The following is a 20241-nucleotide window of genomic DNA, read 5'->3' on the forward strand; positions in this document are numbered from 1 at the left end:
CTAGAGGTCACAACCTCTCTCCTTCTAAATCATGTGCCTAAATGGCCTTAAGTTGCTTTTAGGAACTGTGTGGGCCTCTTTGTTTTTTCTCCTACAGGCAGGTAGCAGCATTGTGTACCTTGAAGCCCAAGAGATGGCCAAGGAGTACTGTTTGCACAGTGGGGGTTAGGGAGTGGGTAGATCTTGGTTGGATTGCCTATAACCTTGCTTTGGAGGCCCCTGAGATGTCAACAGGCCTTAGACTAGACTGCAGAGGTAGTGGGTGGCCCATTCAGGGATCGCAAAAGGCTGTTGCAGTGGTGGAATCTCCTGGAGCAAGAGCTAGACTGGTCTCAACTTGAATTCTGGGAGATTTGCTAAAATCAACTGACTTCTGGAACATAATGAGCTTAAAATTGTTAAAAAAAAGCTATTTAACTTAACTACATTTTAGGGCAGTAAATGAATTTGGTTCTTCTTTTGTGAAAATCTGAACAGAAACATTGGTTCCTGTTAATACATGGCGAAATTGTGAGATTGTAATCTCTCTTCCAGGAAACCTGTCTAGTCATTAAGCTGGTTTTCTTCGATAAGTGGTAAAATCTTTTATTTGTGGTCAAAGTGATTGGTCTGTAGAGCTACACAGATAGTAAATACATCAGGTGCCAATGGGACTTCAATGTTGGTATACAAATCAGATGGCAATTTAATGGGTATATAATAGAGAGGATGATAATAGAGGTTCATTTTATTAGGCATTTAAAATAGTTTTAAGAAATGGAAAGCTTGAGGGCAAAGCAGATGTAAGAAACAATTGGGGGGCCCTGCCGGGTAGCTCACTTGATTAGAGTGTCATCCCAATACGCCAAGATTGCAGGTTCGATTCTCAGTCAGGGCACATACAAGAAGCAACCAATGAATGCATAAATAAGTGGAATAACAAACAACAAACTGATATTTGTCTTTCTCTTTAAAAAATCAATAAAAAAAAGGATCAATTGGGGGGACTGGTGTTCTGAGCCTAAACAATTTGTAATGATGCCTTTTTTTCTCTACCCCTCTCCTTTGCATTTACTGCCCCCCCCCAACACACCTTTTTTTTTTTTAAGAATCCCTATGGTCAGTCACTTTCTGCCTGTAAAATTATCTTTGTCTTTGTTATTTACATTCTACTTTTAGGAATTTGAATGATGTGGGACTCCTTACCAGAAGAGTTAGAATCAAAGCTTATTGTTTTCTGGCTGTGGCTTGACTATAAAATAAGAAAGGGCAGACATAAAAATTTTTCCTATTTATAATCTGAGGATTAGATTAAGAAGTCATTAGCAGGGAAGGTATGTCCAGTAATTTCATTTGCAAGGCACTTGGTTAATGAGTACACTACAACCATTTCTTCAGATCCACCCAGCTCACTTAAAGGCACATTGTTTTTGCAAGTCGGCACACAGAGCTGTCATCGTCTTCTCTGGTTTAATGTTTAAAAGAGTCACTACACAGCTTCTTATAAAAAGTTATTTCCCATTGCTTGTAGTAGAATTCTATTTTATTGTGATGTGATTGGATAGTAACATATTCTCATCGAATACAAGGGCAGGAGAAGGTAGGTTTACCAGGAAAGGAGTTACTGGAGATGTTATTGCTGTGAGGAATAACCCAATTAATGGTGGGGGTTGTGGACAAGGAGCTTCCAGTTCCTGCTGGAGATCTACAATTGATTAGGCTCAGGCCAGTAGACTTCTGCTATTATTCATAGAATCACAGGATTACAGACATGGAAGGATTTTAGAAATTGTCTAATCTAACACCCTCATTTAAAAAAGAAGGATATTAAGGTCCAAGGTCACTCTGTCGTTAGAACCTAAGCATCATAGCTAGCCCTGAACTTCTAAATCCAGATGGTGTCTGTTTTTTGTTAATAATTCGGTATATGTTCCGGAGGTAGTCTTTTTAAAAAGTTGTTTATCTGTAGTATTTTAAGGGTTTTCCATAGTTTTCATGGACGTGCAAGCCTGTGTTTACACTCTTCGTTTTGTCTTTATTATTGTCAGGGTATCACAGTGATATAATAGGTAGTTAAACAGGCATGAACAGAGTAGGAACAAGAGACCAGGTACTGAAGGTCACCAGGGAAGAAAGCCCTCACAATATGCAAAACTGGGGTAGGACCTGGCCCCAAGCTTACCTTTCCTCCCCTGGCGTGTTGCTAAGTCATGTCGTAGGCTCCCACAGAGGAGGAACAAGGGGCTGGAGGAAAGCCTCATAGGACTCCTGTGGATGACCACTCCCTTAAGCATGAAGCCCTCAAGACAATGAGGTTCTGATCTGCATCAAATAGTTTTAGAAACAAAGCCTCAGGTCTGTTGACCACAGAGACAGAGTTTTGGTCAAACCAGCGATAACATCTAGGCTTCAGTTGTGTTTCAGCTCCAGGCCCTGAAAACCAGCAAGGCCAGGCTGGGTGACGCCATGGCGACATCAGGACCAGCTGCAATGACTGATGATTCCCTGCCACAACCCTGAAAAGGACACAGCTAGAAAGCTGATGAATATTCTGTTGGGATCTTCCCCTGAGCCCTCCTTTAAAACCCCGATTTTTAGAGAACAGAATAAACCCCTGAAGATAAAGAGCCCAATGTGTCCACTCTGTCTCTGTCTCTCTCTCTCTCTCGAACACCTGCACTCTTCCCCTTCTCCTTTCTCCAGGCGCGTTTTCTTTGCCTTTCTTTCTCCTAAGTTCCAAGGGCCGTAACGTGTTTCCCGAGTCCACACAGCCTAGCTGGCTTCCTTCTTCTATGGCTCACTTCTACCTCTGAGACTTTCTAAATAAAATTTTGCTTGTATTTGAGTCCTGGCTGTGAATTCTTCTTAGCCAGAACTGAAGGACAAAGGTCTAATATAACATCTGGTGCCATTCACTGTTAACAAAAGTAGGAAAAAATCATTAAATCATTCCTTTTTTTAAAATATGGATCTTTTCTCAATGATTTGTGGGGCCCATAAAAAATGGTAAATCCTGTAATTATTTTTGTTGTGTTTTATTTACTTTCTTAAGTAGGCACTTCCTTCACAAAAACCTCTGCTATGTTTTAACGTTTATTTGATAATTTGTAAACACATTTATGCAATCTACATATGTGTCAATGTGTATGCCACCTGTCATTAGTAGGAATGATTTGGGATTTTATTTCATTCACTGTTAATTTATTATAACCAAGTTGTTATTTTAAAGCATCACCTGATATGTAGTTTTTTCCATTGTGTTGGCTGGAAATCTTCTAATTCTGCTAAAAGAAGAGGGAAAACAGTATAATGGAAAGGACCCTGAAATAGGTTCCAATTTCCATTTGGTTGGCCACATGACCTTGGGTAAATCATTTAACTGTTTTCAACCTTGGGATTATAGCACCTGTCTTTCCAAACTTCTGAGGCTCTTGTGAGGATCCAGTGTAATAGTGCCTGTGGAAGTATTGTGAAACCAGTGCTGTACAGATGTAAGTTAGCATTCGGCCAGAGCATCTGATACATTCTTCTTTTATCTTGTCATCTCTTTGAAGGTAGAAGAAGCAGTGGAAAGAATTGCAAAACTGTTTTTTGTAATGACAAAGAATGTATTGATGATATGAACTTCAAAAGAATTCTGGGCAAAGGTGGTCTCAGAGTTATAATGTCAAGGCAAGGCAGTTTGGGGTATCATTTTTTTTAAAAGGAGGTTTTAATAGGTTTAGAGAAAAAAGATATTTTAAAAAGAACAATGACTCATGAAGATGGTTGATAATAAACAAACAAGAAATGCTGATGATTTACTTGTGAATGATCTAAACAGGAGTGAAAGTTTTATGGGCAAAGCGGTTTATCTAACAGACAGTGATAACGAACGCAGAACAGGAAGCATATAGACAATAGACAAAGTATCAAGGGATGGGCATGCAAATAAGGAGAATACAAGAGGAGTATTTAGAATGGAGTTGGTGACTTTCGGGTAGTACAACTGACTTTAAAATACACCTTGAACAAAACATATTTCATAGTTAGAACAATGGCTCCCGGCTACTCTGACTCTCTGATTGGAAGGTTTAGGCAGGATAGTGTCAGGGAGGCTAAGCTGAGAATTAGCTGAAGTTTTTGAAAAGGTGAGGGCAAACAAACAAAAACAGGTTAAAGACTGGAGAAAGGGCTTTTTGTTTGTTTTCATTAAAGCTGCTTCTAGAACAGCAGTTCTCAACCTGTGGGTCGCGACCCCTTTGGGGGTCGAACGACCCTTTCACAGGGGTCGCCTAAGACCATCGGAAAACACATTTAATTACATATTGTTTTTGTGATTAATCCCTGTGTTTTAATTATGTTCAATTTGTAACAATGAAAATACATCCTGCATATCAGATATTTACATTACGATTCATAACAGTAGCAAAATTACAGTTATGAAGTAGCAACAAAAATAATTTTATGGTTGGGGGTCACCACAACATGAGGAACTGTATAAAAGGGTCGTGGCATTAGGAAGGTTGAGAACCACTGTTCTAGAAGATAGATGGGGATAAGGCCACTGTTTAGGATGCCAGAGAGCCTCCTTAAGGCTATGCTTTACAGGAAATAGATTAACAGAGACCAACTGAATAGTCGCCAAGGATTGTGGTAAAAGGTGAAAGATGTGGGTTTAGGTGTCTATTTCTAGCATTACTACTTAGTATACTCAATGTAGTACCCTCAGTGCCTGCATGCACGTCTAGCTGTGCGGTAGCCATCCCGATCCGAGTTTAAGCCTCATTTTGTATTCCTCTGAATTAGGACTTACCAGCCATAGTTTGTATATTCATAACGATACTGAGTGCTAAAAAATAGGGTAAGGGAAAAAAAATCGATGAATAAAAGTACAAGTACCAGTCTCTACTCTCCAAAGCATCCCTAGTTATTTGCAACAAGATCAATGAATCAAAAGATGATCTTGGGTCCAGTTCTTCAGATATCTATTCTCAAACAGTGTGGGGTCTACCAATAAGAGGGCCAGAGGAAGAGAGAGGTGCTGAACATTAAGGCACCTTACAGCGTGCCTGGGGACCCCTTATCAATCCTCTCCTGTAAAGCTGTCACAGAGAGTGCCCTAAAATGAGCTCTTTATTGGGCCGAATTCTCATTTACATGCCATGTGCAAGCTCCTTAGAGCTCACATCAAAAGAGAAGAGTGGACCCTGGCAGCAACCCCTTGTGTGAGGACATATTTAAAGCTTAGTTGGATATTGTACTGTAAGAAGGACGCTAAAAATAATGTTCATAGTGGATCTGCGTTCCAGTTTCATTTTTAAGATTTTGCTTTTTAAAGCTAAGTTCAGTCTGGTATTGGAAGTACTCATTCAGTGAATTTATATAGAAGTTGCATTTCTGGCCAAGTAGAAAAAAAAAATGACTAGTTGCTTCATTTTCCTAGAAAACGAACAGATGCTTTCCTAGAGATAAAACCTAATCCAGTTTATTTCAAATTGAGACGGTGACTTTCCTGAAGTAAAATTGGCTTTAAAATAGACATTGAACAGAACATATTTGAAAGTTAGGCCTTGGCTCAGTTGGTTGGGCGTCATCCCATGCACTGAGAGGTCTCTGGTTCAATCCCAGTCAGGGCACATGCCTGGGTTGTGGACTTGATCCCCAGTGGGGGATGTGCAGGAGGCAGCCAATTGATGTTTCTTTCTCATAGATGTTTCTCTCTCTCCCTCTCCCTTCCTCTCTCTAAAATCTAAATAAAACCATATTTAACAAAATAAATAAATGTTAGAACAACGGTTTCCTGCTACTCCCTGGTCGCCTGGATTAAAAAGAATTCATATGAAAATTTAAATGTCATTTGACTTAACTTATAAACAACTTCCAATGGGGAAGAAAATCAGTTAAGTTGGTCTTTTAAAAATTTTGACACTTCTTCAAAATAAGTTTGATAATTACATAAGTGACATAGCCTGCGTGTGTGTGTGTGTGTGTGTGTGTGTGTGTGTGTGTGTGTGTGTGGAGGGTCAAGGTGTGTATAAATCTATTTAGGACAATATTATTTTGGTCTTGATAATTAGACACCAATCACAGCAGCAAAAGTAGTCAAGCATTCTGAATTGAAGGCAAAATAACAATGGATGTGGTTACTGAAAAATCTGGTCTTATAAATACATTGGTTTCTGAAAACCTTCCCATATAAGTGGGTTTATATGGCTTTGTAACCAAATTGTTCTGGGATAACCAATAGCTCACCCAAGAGAGGAAGAGCATCAAAGTGAAAAGGACACAATGATTAAAACATCAGATCTAAGAATTTCTCATCCGGGAAATTGGAGGTGGTTGATGCCTATAATATAGATTTAGAGCTGGGCTGGAGGTATAAATTTGGTAATCATCATATAGAGTACATATGTAAGCTCTTCCCAAATTATTTTAAAATAACGTTTTTATTTTAGAACAGTCTTAGATTTACAGAAAAATTGCAAAAACAAGTATAGAGAATTTCTATGTACCCTACACTTTATCAAACTTTCCTTATCTTTGGTGATATTGACAATTTTGGGGAGTACTGGTCAGGTATTCGGTAGAAAGCCTCTTAATTGGATTGGTCTGGCGTCTCTTTCATGGGGTATTTGTATTTTGGAGAAAGACCACAGAGAGAAATTACCATTTCATCATTTCATATCAACATCAATATGTTGATGTTGACCATGATCCCCTGATTGAGATCCTATTTGCTGGGTTCCACCCTTTCCATTCTGTGCTCTTTAAAAGGAAATCACTGTGTACAACTTACACTTGAGTGGGAATTATGCTTCATCTTCTGAGAGTGGATTATATACGTAACTTACTTGCAATTCTCGGAAGATTTGATTATTCTCCAGTAATTAATTAATTAATCCAACCATTTAGTTATATCAGTATGGACTCATGGATATTTATTTTATATTCTGGGTTATAATCCAATACTACTTTATTTTGTTTCTCAGACTGTTCCCCTTGGAGATCTTGCAGTGGGCTTCTGTGCTCAACTTTGACATATTCCCATCATGGTGTTTGTGTGTGTGTGCGCGTGTGCGTGCGCGCATGCATACACGCACACGGGCATGTGTGTTTTGAGCACTTTCTTACTTCCTATTACTGTAAGATGCTTCAGGATCACCTTTTATATTTCCTGGCCTTTTATATTTCCGGAATTGGCTGTTCCTCCTTTTACTGGAGAATGGTGTTAGAAACCAAGATCTGGATGCTAGGTGTGCTCATTACTACTGGTATGTAGTTGCTTCTAGGCCCTCTCACCTGACAGAGCAAGGTTATATATACATGTTTATATATATATATGTATATATACATACACACACACATAAGTAAACATATACATGTGTATATATATATATGCCCATGTATAAACATATCAATAAATATTTCTGTGTGTGACATCAGTATCTATGTTTAACCAAACTTGAGTCCATACTGATGCCTCCAACTCTAATTCATTACCATATGGCTAAATTTCATAGGTCAGTTAAAAAAAAAAGGCAATGACTGTTGCCTCCTTTTTACTTTGTCAAATCTGGACAGTAAAAATGAACAACCAAGCAAACAAGACATCCATCAGGTAGGATTTGTTTTGCTCCTTTCAAATGTCAAATTTAAATTTCAAATGATGTTCCTCTAATTAATGTAAGCTATTTCCCCCTAATCCACTTTTATTTGAAGGTTTTTTTCCCCCTTAAACGACGTTAGCTGTTATCTTGCTCCACAGATGCCACCGCAGACCTTTCATGGAGGAGCAGGGGTGTCAGAGACTTGACTGTAGTGAGTAGTCATGCCTTTCTCTTGGACTGAAAACCTAGGTTAGCACATGCTGTTCCATAATGAATACTTCAGTACCTGCAGAATGAGCAAAAATATGCATCTTCCCAAATCATCTCATTCATTCATGTGAAGATAGTGAGTCTACCATCTGACAAGTACTCCCTTGACTGTTAACAACCTGGCATTTTCTATATGAACATAATGAAATGTGATCTGTGCCCTAATTGGCCAGTGGTAGTAGAATTTAACCTTGGTTTTATGACTTTGTGCCAACCTTTTAAAAATGAAAACTTATTTTTAAATTAGTACATATCTCATTATTTTTTTTATTTTGGACCGAGCTTCATAAGTACGCATTTTATCGAGCACACGAAGATGGCATTTTGTGATCCTACATATCTTGCCCCATCCCCTGTGACTCTGAATAAGACTGAGATGAAAAAGCAATTATTTTAAGTGTTTAAGATATAAATAAAAGATTGAATATATTTATGAAGATTTAGAGATTTATAGAATTTGATCCGAAGATGGCCATTTCATTTTCTGAAATTTGTTTCCTCCCTTATTAAAGAAATACATGTTCATTGAAGAATATATAGAAAATACTGATAAAATGATAAGAAAATTAAAATCACCTATAATCTAGACACTTAGAAGTTAAGTACTTTAAACAATTTGGCATAGATTTATCTTATGTTCCATTATGTTATTTATTTATTTTTTAAATCCTCACCCAAAGATATTTTTCCATTGATTTTTAGAGAGAGAGAAAGACAGAGAAATATTGGTGTGAGAGACAGACATCAATTGGTTGCCTCCTGCACGCGCCCCGACCAGGGTCCAGGCCAGGAAGAAGCCTGCAATCGAGGTATGTGCCCTTGACGAATTGAACCCAGGACCCTTCAGTCTGTAGACTGACACTTTATCCACTGAGCCAAACTGGCTAGGGCTTATGTTCCGTTATGTTATACTGGTATGCTATATGACTTAAAAATGTAATCATACACACACACACACACACACACACACACACACACACACACACACACAGATCATACTCAATAGTTAGGTTTGTTAACTTGCTTTTTCACTTAAATAGTAGAGAGTGAAAATTTTTTCATGTTACTAACTCTTCTGTTCTTAATGACTACTAGTATTCCATTGTGTGATAGGTTGACCCCTCTTTTGGATGTTTATATTTTTTCTAATCACAATTTCATTTTAAGTCATGTTAATTCAACAGGGGGTTATGATATTGACTTTTTAGGAGACAGGGATGATGGGCTTTATTTGAGACTAATGTGATGTAGGAGGGCAGGTGGGACCCTGGGAGCCAGTATGCTGGGAGCCAGTGCCCTGGGCACCGTCGCCTACTTGCCTAGCTGGGCTGTGGGCTGCCTTGGGCCCTGTTTGCTCTGAGCCCAGCTGAGGGATCAGTGGCCTCAGTGGTATCAGCAGGAACAGAGCGGGTTTCATCTCTGCTCTTTGTGTGGATTTGGTGCTGGTGTGCTGTCCCCGCTGCTGCCATGTGATGGCTCATAAGCAGCCTTGCACACAGCATCTGTAACTGCCTTTGAAAGCTCTATTGTGAGATGCTGCTGAGTTTTAGCACAGAGGAGGTTTTTTGCTAGTGTGTTGCTTTTAGTTTCTTTCAAACGTGAACATGCCTTCCTCTAAAGAATCCTAAGTAAGGAGAACACTAGCTTTGAGAGAACTAAAAGACGAATTGGATTGTCCTTCCTCTCAAGCCTCCTGCACAGAACAGCCGTCTAATAGAAAAGCTGTCTGCATTGCACTGCAGTTAGTCACCATCAGAGGTGAGCAATGAGTGGGAGTGGAGTCCGGGAAGGTTTCAGAAGTGAAATGATATTTGAATGGGTTGATAAAGAATGGATAGGATTTTGAGAGGAGTAACAGGCAGGATGCACAGAAATGTGGACACTGGAAGTTACTCAGGGTTTGTTTTTTTGTTTATTCATAAAGCATTAATTGAGGGCCTATGGTTTCCCAGGAATTATACTAAACTCTGGATATACAGAGATGCATTAGACATGGTTCCTGCTTTCTAGCAATTGACAGGCTGGTTGGGGAGATGGAAAATGGACAAACATGTGTACTTGGCTCTATAATATAGGTTTCTACAAATAATGAGTTCAGCATAGAGATATCAGGGCCCAGCCTAGGCAGGTAACAAAATCTTGTTGGGGCTGTTAGCTGAGCTGAGTTTTGAAGCTCATGTGGGCAAGGGGGAGGGTACTCCAGATAGAGGGAACGGCGTGTGCAGTCAAGGGTGTAAGGAGGAAGATGGAATCTGCAGGGCACTGCTCAGAGTTCAGGGTGCAGCAAAGGAAGTGACTGGGACATGGAGAAGGACTGGCAATAAATGATTTATGAGGGTTTGTGTTAGGACAATAAAGGATGGGTAGAGAATCAGGATGCCTTTCAGATTTGTACTTGGCCGATTGGCTGGTGGTGCCATTCATGATGATAGGGGGTAAACGAAGAGGAGCAGATTGGGACATGAGTGTGTTCAGTTTGGGACATGATGAGTTTGGGTGCTTATGATATGTTGATATAACATGTAGAAGCCTGGAGCTCAGATTCGTGAAGGGGAACCATTAGCAGGGAGTGGATGAAATCACTGTGGTAGAGCATGCAGAAGGAGGAAAAGTGGGAGGGAGTGCAGAGAGGGAGGTTAGCTGAGAGAGATCAGGAGAGAGCTTTGCCTAAATATCAGGTGTTGCTGAGAGAAGTAAGACAAGTTCTGGGAGTCCCACTATTTTTAGAAATAAGACGGTCATTGGTGATCTTGGTGAGGGCAGATTTAAGGGTGAGGTGGAAGATTGACCTGAATGTGAGTGGACAAGATGTGTTAGAAGTCAAGGAGACATGATATTAGAATCCTCTTTTAAGAAACTTGGTGTGGAGGGAACTCTCATGGGACAGGTTACCTTACGTCTATGCCCGGTACCCAGTGGGTGCCGTAGACTGGACTTCAGGAGGAAAGCAGGAAAACTTTCTCACCCTGGAGAAGACACTAACTTTATCAGCTTTAGAGTAGCAAATATTCATGTTCAGATTAGCGAAAGTAATGTAGATTTAGTTGCATAATATGTAATTAAAGAATTTAAAGTGCTTCTATTTTGTTAATATTTTCTGCTAATGTTAGAATTCTTGTGTTAGAAATGCTGCTTTTCATCTAGTGAACCAAGAAATTTCTATCTTTTCTTCTCTCACTTCCAAATCTCACATTTTCTTATTCAACTGACTGGTGTTTGTTTGTTTGTTTATTTATTTATTTATTTTACCCATATTGATATTAACTACTAACAATGCAGAAAACTATTCAGTGATGAAAAATAACTTGTGTTCAGTTATTTTAAAGTATCATGACAATAATTAATACATAATCCTGCATAGCCTATCAGATATTTACATTTTTTAGCACCTTAATTTCTGAGGCCAGAAGGCATCCAATAGATATTATCTCTGCAATATTCTCTAATATAGTATATTCTCTAAATTTGAAATTTCCTAATATGATCTTTCTTAACAGCAAGAAACCCATAGTTCAAGCTGTCATTCATCACTGTTCTTTTATATGCAATGCTTTAGCCATATTAAATTATTCAGCCCTTTTCTCCCTCCTCCCATCCTCTCTTCAGTCCTTTCTCCCTCCTCCTCTCCCCTCTCTTCAATCCCGTCTCCCCTTCTCCTCTCCCCTTCGCTGCCCTCCCCTCTCCTTATCTTCCCTCCCTTCCCTTCCACTTTTTCCGTCTCTCTAGTATTTTTGAGCACCTGCTACCTGCCATGTATGGTAGTGGGGAGAAAATAAAAGACATAGGACTTAAACTGGATACTAATATCCCCAGTTATGGAAGGGAAAACAGGAAGCCTTAAGATAGCTTAGAATACCAGGGGGTGGGATTAGCTTCTGCACATCTTGCTTACCTTCCAACATCAGAGATTGATAGGATATTGGAAATGGCAGAGGCGTTGGAAGACATTGGTTCAGTCCTCATATTTTAAAGACATAGAAACTGAGTCTCATAGATTAGATGATGTGTCGAGGTCGCCGCTGGAACCTAAGATGGTTTGGTGACCAGCTCTCTAAACCTCCTTCTCTCTCTTCATTGTGATGTCGCCTGCCCAGATCCCATGTTGTCATATACTTTTTATATCTGGTTTGTGCTGTTAAGTACCTCTTTTTGCCACCCATGCACTGAACTGTAGACTTTCACCATTATCGGTTTTGCTACTTGCAATTAGAATTGGAACAATTAGAGATGCGTCAGTGGAAAGGCAATGAAAGAGGGCCATTAAGTGCTGATAAATGCTTCTCCTCATGGGGAGGGAGAGCTTTTCTTTTCTGAATATTTGAGCTCTTTTCACTGGTGCTTTCAAGTGGCTAGAAATAACACTTGCCACACGCTCGTGGAATACTCTAGATGCCAGGGGGTTCATTTCACTCCCTGTTTGAATTGAGCGCACTGTGGCTGGAATGTGTGTTGACTCTTTTGTTGGCTGAAAGCTCTCATTCCATGGTTTTCATTAACCTTTTCCATGGGCTGCAGTAGAACAGTCGTGAGAGCTCTTAAAGAATGAAGCCTTTAGGTAGCTGATGACTTTTGAGGGAGAGATGAAAAGGTCAACGTTAGAGGTGTGTATTTGGACATACTTTCTTTTGCACACCACCCAAAACTCCAGATATACAGTGTGACAATAGAGCCACATGCCTGTGGCTAGCAAAAAGTAACCACTACTTGTTGCTATGGGGATGTAGCAGCTTCTGAAACAAATATGTGTAATAATTCCATATTTTAGGGTAACTGACTACTATTTCTTCTAAAAATAATGATAATGATGATGGCACTTAACACTTACTGCATGCTAGCTATTATTATAAGTAATAATCATCCCTTAAAATTTATTTTTCCAGTAGATTTGGCTTTAATTCATAGAATGTTGGCTATATTTGTACATCAAGTCACCATTGAACATCTTCTTCCTTGTGCCAGGCGCTGTGCTGAACACTGGTCTTACAGAAATAGGTCCCTGTCCTAAGGGAACTTGTCTAGGGGAGGGGATAAGACGGGTTCATGGTACTTTGGAATAAAGAGGAGGAACACCTAACTATGCTGGCATATGAGGAAATGCTTCCCACAGGAGCTGCCAGCATTCTGTGTTTCAGGGCAAGGTGGGTAAAGAAAGTGCATTGGGGAAGGGCTTCTGTGGTAGAGGGGTCAATATAGAGGTCTGAGATGAGTGTGAAGACACTTGGGAATAAAAGCCTTGTGTAGGGGGATAATGGATGAGGCTTCCAGAATGCTAGGAAGGAGTGGGATCCAAGGGTCCACTTAAATCCCTCCTCAATACTTAAAAAAAAAACACCCATGCATTTTTGTTGATTTTAGAGAAGAAGGGAGAGGGGGAGAGAGAGAGAAACATCAATGATGAGAGAGAATCATTGATCAGCTGCCTCCTGCACGCCCCCTACTGGGGATCAAGCCCACAACTTGGACTGGGAATTGAACCATGACCTCTTGGTTCATAGGTTGATTCTCAATCACTGAGCCACACCAGTCAGGCCCTCCTCAATACTTAATCAGACTCTTGTTCTATTAAATATATAGTGTGACTGTGGCTCTCTGTTCTGTTTTAGTGGGTAAACTAACCTATTCTTTTTTGGCTTTCAATTAAATACCCAATTTTTCTTCCAATCTCTTAGAAAAAGTGAAAACAGAAGAGCACCCACAGTATTGACTAGGGTAGCTTACTTCTACCTTAGTCAATATGTTCTTACTTACATATGTTCTTCCCTTCCAGCCCCCTGCCAAGGAACAATAATAGACATTCAGGACCAAGGACAGTAATTGGGCCATTCTCCAAGTCAGGCCTTAGTAGGGAAGGGTTGGCCATGCCCTCGTCATTGAATACGTGTTCTCTTGCCCTTCTTCTCACTGGATGGTGCCAGAGAACATTCTAAGATTCATGTATGGGCTTCATGAAAAGGGGCAAAGGAGGCCTTTCGGCCTCTCTGGTACTAGCCTTAAGCCTGCCTCTTAACTAAGCTAGAGGGTTTGCTATGGTCCAGCCCATGTTTCCAGGGCTGGGAAGGGGATGTATTGGGATTTGAGGCAAAAGCCATTTGGCTTTGTCCTTTCTACATACATCTCTTTTAGAAACCCTACAGGAAGAGATAACATATAGGTCCAAATATTTAGCATCCCGGGTTCTCTTATTCTTCTTTGATCTGTAGTACATCTTCTCAAGGGGGAAGGGGGGACGATATTGCCTCCAAGGGGGCAAAAAACTTTATTATTTTTATGTAAAAAGCACAGATATACATACAGTACATATATACAGTATATCCGTGTATATAAATTTAATGGGGAGAAATCAAATGGGGAAAATGTTTAATAAGGTTCCCTAGGGGGCCCTAATAAAAAGACGGCTGGGAAACACTTTTCTAAAGCACATGTGCCTCTCTCTCTCTCTTTCTCATTCTCTTCCTTAGGCAGTACGGGGCTGGTCCAGTGACTCCATGCCACCACTGTCCCAGACACCTTGTTTTCCTTTGTTCTGCAGCACTTAGCCCATCTTCCAGGTTGCCTGTGGTTTAAGGAGGTTGCTGCCACTCTGCTGTCATGTATCAGTGATGGGGAGAAGAGGGAAAGGCAAAAGGTGCACATCAGCTAAATCAGACCCTTTGAAGGGAAATATCCTTGACATCACTCAACAAGCTCTAGTGACATCTTACTGACTAAAACGTAGGCATGTGGGCACCCGGTTTGCAAGGGTGGCCGGGAAATGTAAATTTACTTGTCCATTTGTTACTCAAAGTTGGGTACATTCCCATGCCCAACAAAATTGGGGTTCTGTTACTAAGAAATAAGGGGGAAATGGATATCGGGCAGGCAACTAGCAGTCCCTTTAGTGGTCTCTTGCCATTAATTTGCATGGCAGATACCCAGTGTAAAGCATAGTCTGTGATTTGGAATAGAGCAACAGCTAAGTGCTTCTGCTTCGTACTGTAACTCATTAGTCTGGTGTTCTAATTCTTGACAAACTGACTCTGTGAACCAGCAAATACAGTGGATGAAGGACGCAGGCGTCAGGTTCCTGAGGGAGCCTCCTGGAGGGTCGGACACATGGTTTGTAAACTTCTTCAGCCAGTTAATAGATCTCCGGCTCTGAAACTTTTGCATTTTGAATGTTGCAGTGGGAACATGAATTATTGATTAATTAAATTCAATGAAACCATATTGATTAGAAATGTTAAGTTTTGTGACTAAAAGTCAAACATTGAAATTTCTTAGGTATTAGTGAAAATAAATAAATAGATAAATGAATGCACCGTATTTCCTGCAATCGGATTTGTAACTGTATGTTTTTCAAATGAAATTCTAGCACTGTTCATTGAATATTTCAAATTATAGAGTAACTGATAGGATAAATGCATTCTTTCACAAATCTATAAGAGCTAACATTTTTACACTGGGCTAAGAGTTTAGGGGAAAGAAGTAAACTGCAGTGGAAAATTTCCAATGAAATCTGTGGATTTTTGCATAATGACTTCCTTCAGCAATTAAAGTGGCATGGCAGTGGTTGGCAGAGCTCTGGGATTGGGGCACGCAAGCACAAGGCCTTTTAACAGTGCCATTGTGCTCCGTGTGTGGAATACGTGACCTCAGTGCTTCCTGGGGCAGGGCGTGGGCAGTAATTGGCAGTGATTGTCTCTGTTTCTCTCTCTCTCTCTCTCTCTCTCTCTCTCTCTCTCTCAATTGGCTTATCATTTTGAAGGTCTGGGAGATAGTAATTGTATAGGGATTATTTTGGAGCTCATCAAATTATATTTTGAAGATAATATTTTAGAAGAGACTTCTCTGTTTTTAAGGAATGATTTTTCAAAGTATCTTGGCTCTAGGATTTTAAAAGAATCGTTTCTTTCAAATTTTATTCCACGTCTTTAGACACTCAGTAATATTGTCTCACCCAATGTACTGTATTTTGTACTTTGATGGATACTGCCGGATCTTAATTCATAATAAACATATTGATTGAAATGATCTCAGCACATGATTGGTAAATTGAAAGTTATCTTGCCTGTTCTTTCGGGTGATATACAATGCCATTTAGCTGTCTGCCTGTTGGGGAATCAGACATGGGAATGATATTCTCCCGTGTTATGAATATATGGGGCAGTGAGAAATCTTCCTTAAAGGGTAGGTAGGAAGTGTTAAAAATATTCAATACTTGGGCACTGAAGGCGGCACTGGGGGGAACACAGGGTGAGGGAGCTGACAGGGAAACAGACCAGTGTGACATTGTGTGTGGAGAGCTCAGACAGAGGCATGTTTAGGGGGATTTCAAAGAGGGCTTCTCATGGGTGCTAGAGGGAGAAGTGGGGGAGGGCCTCCCAGGAGGAAAGCTTGGAGTGTGCCAAAGCACCGAACTCGAGAGTGCAGAGACTGCCACCAGAGGGAGGGACTTCTTTTCTGCTTTGTTTTCAGTTTGGATTTCATGCTAAAGATAATGAGGAGTCATTTAGTGATTCAGAGTCTGGAGATGATGTGATGGGACTTTTGTTACTGTTGCAGTTGGATTGGAGGCTGTTCAAATTGGATGCGGGGAAATGAATTGGGAGATTGTTATTAATCTAGATGAGAGTTGGTGGCACCTGGAGTGGTGACTGAAGTAAAGAGAGGATGCATTTAAGGGATGTGAAGAAGGTAGAATCAACAGGACCAGGTGACTGATTTGGAGCCTGAAGACAGAGGAAGAGGGTGGATGGATGAGTCCCAAGCACTTGGCCTGGATGACAAGTGTGGATGCTGATGATGTGGATTATGATTGAGAATGGAGAGAAGCATGTTGGATAGATGATAATGAGTTGAATGTAGAGATTGGATATCTAAGTGGAGATATGTAAGAGACTAGTGTGCCTTTAGGAGTACCTCTGATTTCTGGTATCCAGGAGTTCCTTCTCCATCTCTCAATTAGTTCTACTTATTACAGGTGCCCATTAAGTGGTATCTTTCAGAGTCATATCCATCACCCCTCTCCTCTTCACGCCTACTCATCTATTCTCTTGTCCCCACCCCATAACAAAGAAACAGAATTTCCGGAGGATGAGGCCCAGAAATCAGGATTTTAAAAAGATTCCCAGGTGATTCTAATGTGCAGCCAAGGTTGAGAACCACTGCTTTAGTGGGTAGTTCCTTAACGTTCTGTGTTACCATGGCCTTCCATGTCTTTGCGCATCCTGATTCCCTGTGGAATGCCTCCAGCTGTGTCTCTATGAAATAGTTCCTGGCTAATCTCCCAAGCAGAATAGATTATTGTCTGTTCTGTGTCAATACTTCAGGAATGTACCCCTTGTACCTGTCATGCTTATTGTAATCATTTGCATGGCATTCTTTTAGACAAAGCTTATTTATCTTTGAATGAGTCAGCTACACGAATTAACTTCTTGGGGAGATTTATGCCTCCCATCTTTAGTCAAGGGCCGATGTTAAACATTTATTTATTGAACAGATCACCTGGTTAATGATCGTTTATATCTATATTGAAGAGAAACATCTCTGTAGTTACTTTATTTGTACTCACGGGGGAAATTCCTCTCTAGTTATGTTGATAGAGTAAATGTGTTCTCTTATTTTAGGCTTCTGAAGGTCAGTCATTTCCTGAGGGAGCAATAATAATACTTCCTGGTAACTTAAGCTTCTGGAAGAGCCAATAAGAAATGTCACCAAGATGGTTCTTAGACCAAAGCATCGGAATCGTTCTCTACTTTTCCTGCAGGAGTCAAGAAACCATGAAGGGAACATTGACTTCTTGCCTGAAGACCAGCTGTTAAGACTGTGCCGAATAATGCTATTTTTGAGATAGACTGAGAGAGAAGAAAAGCATTTGCATTGTAGCTGCTCTGTGGTGAGAGAGAAAAGCACTTGTACTGCCTTAAAAATCAGTGGTCTACGCATAAATAAGGCATTCAGGCAATAGAATGGAGTCAGTTTAATCAGAGTCAGTCTGCAGACTGCTGTCCTTGCTCTTTCCATTAAGGTCCTTGTTGGAGGAAAATGGCATGCAAATGTTCTTTTTGTGTATATGTATAAGACCATAAACAAACAAAAATATGTAGTTTAAAACCAAAGTAATCTAAAGACACAGTCATGATTTTTTTTGCAATAACTTAGCAAAGTAATTTTCCCATAAGATATGCGTATGGGAGAAAACCAACCACCTTTGCACAGAACATAATAAAATTCAAGTGGACGATGGCATTCATTGGTGACTGAATGATTCATGGTTGTTTGTGTCAGTGCCTTGAGTCCCTGTCAATGGGACTAGGAATCAGGGCTGAGTTTCCCAAACCAGTGCAGCTGGCCAACACCCAGGGAACAGTGCAGGTGGGGTTTGAGGCCCCTCACCTCCAAACGCCAGTCATGAAATGTTAAAATATTGTATGTAGAGATTTAGTGTTTTTAGATAAGAGACTGCTACGTTATCAGGGAAAATGTACTATGGCTATATCGTAGCTATAACAATAGTAACAGTACTATTTTCTCCCATGGTACTTGTGTTTTTAAAAAGGTGTCATATGTTGTATTTCCTTGGATCCACAGGATTATCTCATTTTAGTAGCAAAAGAAACTGAGTTTAGAGGGAATGTTGCCCGTTCAGTGCTAGGGCTGGACTCCAAGCCAGGTTCTCGGTGTGTCATTGGAGGGTCACCCCTTAGCTCTCTCCGCAGGAACCTGCTGGGCGTGTGGTTTCCATGCTGCTGATCAGCATACCCAGCGTCTCCCAGATGCCAGCCTAGCCTCTCACTCTCCAGCAGAGCGAAATACTCTCTAGGGTTTCATTGCACTTCCGATCATCCTGTGAAGTCAGGGGTGATCTCCAAACAGCAAGATTTGGTTACCAAATCTTTGGACTTTGGGAGGACTAATGGAGCCATGAAGGGGGCCAGGCAGTGTGAGTTAGTAAGTAGGGACCTGGATACCTGAGACTGTTTATTCCACTTACTGCAAAATTCTGTTTGCTGAATAAAAAAGTAAGAAAAAAGTAAGAGGTATCTGTGGGCTTTCTTTTCAGCCAAACAGATGGTAGTTATTTGCTATTTAAAGTGCTTGGTACATTCTGTTTTGCTTTAATTATATTCAAAAGGATTATCAATATATGGCTATAAGCATGAGCTAAAACAGAACCTAGCACAAAGGAATTAAGTAATGAGACCTCCTTTTCCCCCTCTTCCTCCCTCCCTCCTTTCTTCTTCTCTAGCTTGCCTGTGTTTTTGTTTTAAAGAAAATATTTTATTGATTCATTAAATGGCATTAAGACCTGTATATTTCTCATTGGCATCTACATATCCTGAACCCTCATCTGTGGTCCAATAGCTCAAACGATGCCCCCAACTCTTCGTTCTGAAATTTTCTTTTCTTTCTTTCTTTTTTAAAAATCTATTTGGTTATCAAATTAACTTCTTCCTTTTTTGGTTCTAGGCACAGAGTATATGCTCCGTACATTTTGATTAAATTTAAAATGGTTATTGCAGCCATCTAAACTGGCAAATGTTCTATTGTAGTCCTTGGAGAACATTAAAGGAACATTAAATTATATGTATTCAGACATTTTCAAAAGGAGAGTCTCAGTCTCTCTTTCCTGAACTGCGGTATAGTTTATCCGTTCTCTTCTTTAACGCTTTTCTACATGCAGGCCTGTATCTTCCCATTGGGTTTCAGACTCGGTGCCCACCTGGTGCAGGGCCCACAGTCTCTCCCTAGCACTTCTTCCTCAGTGATTTATTTTTTTGATGAATAAATAATCTTTATTTCAGGTGGCATTTTTTAGAGCAAAGACAAGTCGGTAGCTTCACCATTCTTTTTTAAAAAATATATTTTACTGATTTTTTACAGAGAGGAAGGGAGAGGGATAGAGAGTTAGAAACATCAATGAGAGAGAAACATCCATCAGCTGCCTCCTGCACACCCCCCACTGGGGATGTGCCTGCAACCAAGGTATATGCCCTTGACCAGAATCGAACCTGGGACCTTTCAGTCTGCAGGCCGATGCTCTATCCACTGACCCAAACCGGTTAGGGCAGGGCACCATTCTTTATTTTAGTCACATATAGTGACATTCTAAATGAACTTGGCCTTGGAGTTAAGGAGTAAAGTCACTAACTTAGTGAAAAGGCTGTTCTGTGTTATTTCCCCTGTCAGCAAAATGAATGGTAGTAGGGGAAATTGTGCTTAAATTTATGTCTGTGACTCTTCATTCTCAAGTACCAGGGCAGCTAGAGGGCTTTTGTAGCTTTCTTGCTGGCCTTTAACCTGTTTCATTGAAACCCCATCTGGGTTGAAGTTCTGGTCTGCCAGTTTCCTACACAACTCTCAGTATACCCCCTGCCATTTTCACCCTCTAAGTGGAGGCCAGTGCTCTAACCAAGGTGAACAT

At 40.3% G+C, this 20241-nt stretch overlaps 1 protein-coding gene across 3 annotated transcripts in view; it reads left to right on the plus strand.

Annotated features, from left to right (window-relative positions):
• Nucleotides 1-20241, plus strand: part of DNM3 (dynamin 3) — a 373409-nt gene that overhangs the window by 29078 nt on the left and 324090 nt on the right. The gene's annotated exons all lie outside the window — the stretch shown is intronic.

This window comes from Myotis brandtii, unplaced genomic scaffold (genome assembly GCF_000412655.1).
Source record: "Myotis brandtii unplaced genomic scaffold, ASM41265v1 scaffold250, whole genome shotgun sequence".
Lineage (NCBI taxonomy): Eukaryota > Metazoa > Chordata > Mammalia > Chiroptera > Vespertilionidae > Myotis > Myotis brandtii.